The 7139-nt window shown below is 37.2% G+C and overlaps 1 pseudogene; it reads right to left on the reverse strand.

The window, feature by feature from the left end:
* Nucleotides 1–3999: 3999 nt before the first annotated feature.
* LOC124973912 (tRNA methyltransferase 10 homolog A-like) lies at nucleotides 4000–5013 on the reverse strand (annotated as a pseudogene).
* Nucleotides 5014–7139: the final 2126 nt, after the last annotated feature.

A 7139-nucleotide genomic window follows, 5' to 3' on the forward strand; every position in this document is an offset into this window, starting at 1 on the left:
CAGGACTCCTGGGAGATAGGTTTAGGTATCTCATTGGAGGCTAACAAATTCCCAGAGCATGGAGCAGCTGGGGTTCCCTCTGCACTGCGTGGTTCCACATCAGCCCTGAACCCCCAGGGTCAGTGTGATGGGTGGACGTCACTACAATGGCTCAGGGCCAGAGGGTGAACATGCAGCTCACTCCAGACAAACCTGGATCCGCTGGCCCCAAGCATGCCTCGTGGAATCCCAGTGTGTGGGCCTCAGCACCCCTGTGTTGGGGCCTCTGGTGGGGTCTGGTTGCAGGGGTTCCACCCAACTGGACTTGCCTGCATGACCATCACAGTCACTGGTCCTCCTGTGCCCACCCCTTTGGGTCCTGTCTGCACACCAGCATGAATGCCTAATGGAGTTTTGGTAGTGGGTGGTTAATGTATAGAAATTTGATCAGAAATAAGTATTTTCCTCCTCTTGAACAAGAAGCACCTTCCTCCTTTAGTCTCTTGTTATTGAGTTACTAAAAAGAGCTGCAGCTGTGAAACAAGGATGTTTTTAAATTCAGCATGACTCACACATGCGGCAAGCCCACAACAGGCAGAGCCACATGGGGCCATGCCCAGGTTGCCCTGATTTTTGTGCATGCCCAGCTCTCAGATGGCTGAGACAGGAGGGGCTGGACAGGAGGATACACAGCACAGGTTCAGACCTGCCCACTCCACGTGTGCCAGCGCTTTGGATGCTTCGACATCTTGTCCGGTGTTGGCATCTGTCTGCTTCAGCGCTGGTGGAGACATACTACCTGGACCACGTGCTGTTGTAATCGCAGGACCACCACCCTGCCCTTGGGGAAGGCCGCCCTCCAGAAAGGCAGCCTCCTTCCAGTAAGGCTGCTGCCCCTGGGTAATGCCACCTACCGCCACCCACAGGTAAAGCCACCTGGGTAATGCTGCTACCCTAGGGGTAGGCCACCCTCAGGAAAGGCCTTCACCGTCCATGGGGTCTCAGGTCGGTGTGTCCTGGGGCAGATGAAGTGCGATCTGAAGCCAATCCCAGGGTTCTTACAAAGTGTATCCACTTGTCTTCCTAAAGTTGTACATTCATCAGGAAGTTTTTCTCTTATTCCTTGCCATGAAGGGAATGGGCCTATTGTCACAGGAAATGCCATGACTGGGTTTTATCATAATACCAGTGCCCCTATGCTTTTCAGATCAAAGTCAGGTCTACCTCTCATATTTGTTGAATTTATTTACAAAGAACATGGCATTTTTATTTTATTTGAAAGGTCATCAAATTTGAATTAGTACATGCAGGGGTTTGACGTGTTATATTATGAGTTAAACACAGTGCAAATTAGTTTGATCATTTTGGGAGGTTTGAATAATGACTTCTGCCCTGTTCTGTGATCAAATGTCTGGCCTGCATTATTTTTTGGCAGTGAGAATTGAACCAAGTGACCATTGTAACATGTGCTAGGCAAGCACTGAGCTTCATACATCCCCAGCTATTTAAATGTTTAATTTTGAGACAGGATTTTGCCTAATTGCCCTGGTGGATCCCAAATATGTCATTCCTCTTCCTTAGCCTGCCAAGTGCTGCTGTAACAGCACTTGGTGTCAAAGTGCCTGGCTTGTCATGGAGGATTTGATGTATCCTATGCTTCTAACATGTCCTTTCCTAAGCTAGACCATGTCCATTTTCCCTTTTCAACAGTCAGTAAAGGTTTTTTTGTTGTTTTGATGTACGTTTAAGATGAACAAGCTTTATGATGAGGCACTACTCTTTATGATAGTCTATGTGTGCGATCCACTGTGATGGAATATTTTTATGTATTTATTTTTTACTTTAAAATTACTTTAATATTATTAATAATACATCTAAATAAACCAAAGAGTATTGACATTATATATTAAGATGAGAAAAAAGAAATAATATTCTTAAACCAATTTTGAAGTACCTCAGAAATCATTTATTTCAAATGTGGTGGTAATCATTGCTTTCTTGTTATCAGCAGCTTAGATAAGATAGGGGCAAATAACGGGTCAAGTTGTGTCTCCCAAAAATATATATCAAGTCCTAATATATGTACTACTTATGAAGGTGATCTTATTTGGAAACAGGGTCTTTGCAAAACATAGTCAAGTTAGAATAAGATCATATTGGATTACAATGAACAAGCAATGCTGGTATCCTTCTAAGAAAAAAAATGGTCATAGACATGGGACACACAGGACAGAAGAACATTTGCAATAAAGTAGGGATTGGAGTAATCCACCTGCAAGCTGAGGAACACCAAGCATTGCTGATAACAACCAAAAACTAAGAGGCTGGGTAGGACTCTTTTCTAGAGCATTTGCAGCACAGTCCTGTGACACTCTGAATCTGAACTTTTGGCCTCTGGAACTGTTAGAGAATAAATTTTTGTTGTTTTAAGCCACCTAATTGTGGTGATTTCTTATGGCACCCCAAGGAAACAAAAACAGCATGTTTTTACAATTAATGAAAATTAAACTATGTTAAACCTGAATTATTTTTCTTTACCTTTCATAATTATAAAGAGTGCTCTATTCCATAAGGAATAATTTAAGTAAAAGGCATATTTTATAGTAGCAAACCAAATGTACTCAGAAAAATCTGAATTTCAGAAAAATACAAATTATAACATAAGCTTTTGTTCTTTTAAAAGTGTAGGTCTTTTCTTTATTGACATACCTTGCTCACAGATTTTACTTTAAAATAAATATAAAAGATTATTAAGAAAAAATCAATGAAAATAGTAAACATCAATTCTATAATAAACTTTCTACTAAATGTGTATATGTTAATATATAACTTATAAAAAGTTATATAACTGTTTAAATACAACTATGATATATTTAAAAGAAAAAGATAAGAAAAGAAACTTACCTTGCCAAAACTCAGTGAAGTTTCCTGACATCTTTAGCTATGACGGAGAACAATCACTTTATTTTAAACACAACTTCTCTACTTCTCTACAATCACTGTTTAGAGACTAAACAGCTCCTTTTACCCCATACTCCTTTGCTAAACTTTTCAAATGAATGGTTGTGTTTTGTGTTAATGAAATTCAAATTACTTTTATGTTTTCAACACAATCATTCACATGAATAATACAAATCAGTCCTGTTATCACTTAATAGCAGAACCATACATGATATGGACAGACAACTGCATGCATATTTTTATACATGCATGTGTTATTTACAGAAACATAAATTTATGTTATTTTGAATATTCTTATAGCATAGATGCATGATATTCACCTTAAAAGCCAACAAGTATTTTTAAAAAATATATGGAAGAAAAGGACAGGTCATAAGGACTAATATGTTTTAAATTAGGCAAAAATTCAAATTTATAATTTAAATAATTTGTTACCATTATAGAAATTAGTAAAATGAATTAAAGAGATTTTTCAACTGTTTTGTGATTACTTCAGAACCATGAAAACATGAAAAAGGAGGCACAGGTGTGCACTCTGCAGTCCAAAAAATGAATTATTAAGTAGAAAACTGATATTTCCTCCTAGGATTACTGTATATTTTTTTAATTAAATAAACTGAATGTAAAAACTGCAAATGGAGGGTAAGCTCTCATATATAACATTTTAATAGACTTATAGGACATTTATGAATATCTCCCTCCATAAACAAATACACAACAGATTAGAAAGACACTGATATAAAGGTCATTGATATGAACAGAAAGGGCAGAAGGCACATTCTGAAGAAGAATTTGCAGCAAATAAAAGAGAAGTAGGATATACTAATAAAGTAAAATTCTCTAAAGTTCTTAATTAAGCTTAAAAAGCAATTTAAAAAGATACATAATTTTCTCAAACAAAAAATTCTTACAGAGTTTAAAGTGTTTATCATTTAGCTCTAAGGAGTTTTTAAAATTTACAAAAGAAATAAGAGAAAATAATTTGTTTCCAATTTGAATATTCTTTGAAGCACCTCACATTCTCCTAATTTTTCTTTACTAAAAGAAAAACAGGTAATGTTAGTGTGGTGCAGATGGCATTGCAGATTCAGTGCTATTTTCCTTATCCTGTTGTTTGTCTTTATGTGGTGACTCTGGTTAATTTTTACTATATTCCCCTTCACTGGAATCACTTTCCAATCCACCTTTAACTATGGCAGACTGCTTTTCATGGGAAGAACTTTCATAGGATTTGTCTGTGGGAATAGCGCCTTTCCTTTGGGGTAAGATAGTGAAAAATGCTTTTTGCCATTCTCTTGTTTCCATGTAGCCCAGAATAATCTCAAATACATGATTAACTGCCAAAACTTTTTGACTATTTATCTTCACAGAACTTCCAAGGGGGAGCTGTGCATGATCAATTCCAAAATCTGATGCTTGTTTATATGTGAATCCCTTATGATGATTGTGGTCCACTAATCCTCCAATCACATATGCCTTTGATTCATCTAATTTCTTTAGTACATTGGATGGATCTGATGTAAGATAAATCAGGTCTTCTTTTTTTATGAGTTCACTATAGTGCTCTGGTTTGATGTCCATATCCTTCCAGTTGACCCATCCTTTGTCATTTTCATCCATGTTCGTTTTTAGTTGGCCTCCATGGCTTGTCAATTAAAGCTGCACATGATGCAGTGCTCGTTGGTTTTCTGCATAGAATTGTTGGATTTTCTTATGAAGTTTTTTAATGTCCTTTAATACCATCAAATCATAAAAACTACAGTCAATGATAAGGCAGAGTGTACTATGAGCAACATTTCTTCGAACTCATTTTCTATCATTTCCATCTGAATTTGATTCCAGTTGACACTGTTGCTCTAATTTCTTTCTCTTGCAGTTTTCTTTCCGCTTCTGTTTGTGAAGTTCTTGTTCTTCCCGTTGTTTCTGTTTTATCAGCTTTTTCATTTGTCGTTGTGATACTGGTTCAATTCCTTCATCTAATCTTGGTTTCTCTCTTTCCTGATCTTCACTTAAGTCTTGCTTCCTTTCAACATTAGAAGTCTCAATAAATGCTGGTGACATTTCAGATGACATTATTTGATTGATGGGGAACATGATAGTTCGTTCAGAAAGCCTCTGGTGTGTTCCGATACTGCTGGCGAGTCCTCCTTTGGAAACTTCAACTCCCAGAGGCAGAGGTGAGAGTTACACCAGAATATTTTTATTTTGATAGTGTCCACTCTTTCAGGTCTAGAAAGAAGTTTTGCTAGAAGTGATTATTCATTTTATACTTGATTACACAAATAAGACACAGTTCTTTTTTTTGTTTTGTTTTGTTTACTTTTGTGGTGCTGAAGGTTGAACCCAGTGCTTCCTGCATGCTAGAGAAGTGCTATTTTGTTGAACTGCATCCCCAGCAACTATATCTTTTAGTTATCATAAATTTTATGACCAGATAGAGTGATAATAAAATCACTTAGAAGTTCAACTCAATTTGGAACCATTCAAGATTTTGGACCTCCAATAATGGTTTGTGATTTCTAAAAGGAAAAGTAAGTTTCCAAAACATAGCAGCATCTAAGATCATCCATGGACTTTGTTTCCCCAGTTTCTTCACTTCCTGCAGAGCATAATGGAGGCAATGGTCTCTGGTGTCCTTCTAAACTCTTCTTCTCACAAGGCATCATCCACTGTGGTTGCCAATCCTGTTTATCTTTTTCTTCTTTTGACTATTAGTCAAATGAACATTTTGAATCTATTACTGCTAAAGAGTATGAATAGAAATAAAAATAGGACAGGGATTCATTGGGATAACTGATCTAGTCACAGTCAAAGTCCCTCCATTGAGGAAGTTCAGTCATGAGTTGAAATAGTCTCTAAAATGTTATTTTAGTGCAAAGTGGTCCAGTTTTTAGAAGCAGCACCTAGTACCTAGTGACTTCATAAAAATAAAAGTTGAACTACGTGTGTTCTTATTTCAACATAAAACCTATAAAAGTGGCACAATCTTGAATCATATATTAGATGAAATGGTTTAATTTTCTGTTAAAATACTTTTTGAATTCATAGTAAAATATAGAACTAGTTAGAATGTCAGTTATCAAAAATTATAATTGTATAAAAAACCAAGTGCTTAAAAACATATAACCATGTCTTAAGGATTGATTTTTGAGTAGATTTTATCTTTATACAGAAATTGCAAAGAAAGTGCAGAGATTTACCAAGTAGTCTCATTCTTGTTTTTCTTTTGATATGCTTTATGTGCACTGCCTCAAATAGGTTAACATCCTAGGAAAGGTGTCATGAAGAACAAACACTAGTGTGCTATCACTAAGTGCAGTTGCATTTCCTTTGGATTCTCAATTCTGCCTCTTCCTCTTCCAGGATCCCGACCAGGATCCAAAATCCCACTCAGTTTCTGTCCCTATAGATTTCTTTTTGTAGGTGAATAGTTTCTCAGACCTTCCCTGTTCTGATGACCTTAACAAGTTTGAGAAGGACCTTTCAGGTACTTTTTACATTGTTCTCCATTGGGTTTACTTTTTATCTTCATACATATATCCTGGGAATGTGGTTCTGGGGGAGACAGGTCACGGAGGTGGACAGCATCTCTGAGATCTCAGACTCTGAAGGGGAATATCCTGTGTGTACTAACTGTATTCACCTGGCTGAGGCAGGACGTTTCAGGTTTCTCATTGTGAAATTTCTGTCTCTGTGTGTCCACATTTTCTGTGATCTTCTGGATGATGTCACCCTGCAAGGCCTGCACATACAGAACAGGGAGTTAGCTCCACCTCCTTGTTGGCTGAGTGTGTGCCGCAATTATCTGAAACCCTTCTGCACAATGGTTTTCAGTCAACCCATTTATTTATCTATTCAATTACTTACTTTTATCGCTGTGGACATTGGAGAGTTACCTTAGGCTGTTATTTATTATCCAATTCTGTAGTTCCTCATTCCTCAATTCATTTGGTTTAACTTTTGGGGTTTTTCCACTGGGATCTTTTATCCATTATCTCCTGTTGTCCTTTAGCATATTTTCCTGCTTTGTCCCAAAGTTCTTTCTGATACTTAAATGTTACCCTGGCTTTATACTTACTCTCTTGGTTCTAGTATCTGCCACTTCTTTAAAGAGTCCTGACTCCTTGGATTAGAAAATGATATCAAAATCTTATTTCTGACTGGGTATGGTGGCACACACCTCTAATCCCAGTGGCTTG

This window comes from Sciurus carolinensis, unplaced genomic scaffold (genome assembly GCF_902686445.1).
Source record: "Sciurus carolinensis unplaced genomic scaffold, mSciCar1.2, whole genome shotgun sequence".
In the NCBI taxonomy this organism is placed as follows: Eukaryota; Metazoa; Chordata; class Mammalia; order Rodentia; family Sciuridae; genus Sciurus; species Sciurus carolinensis.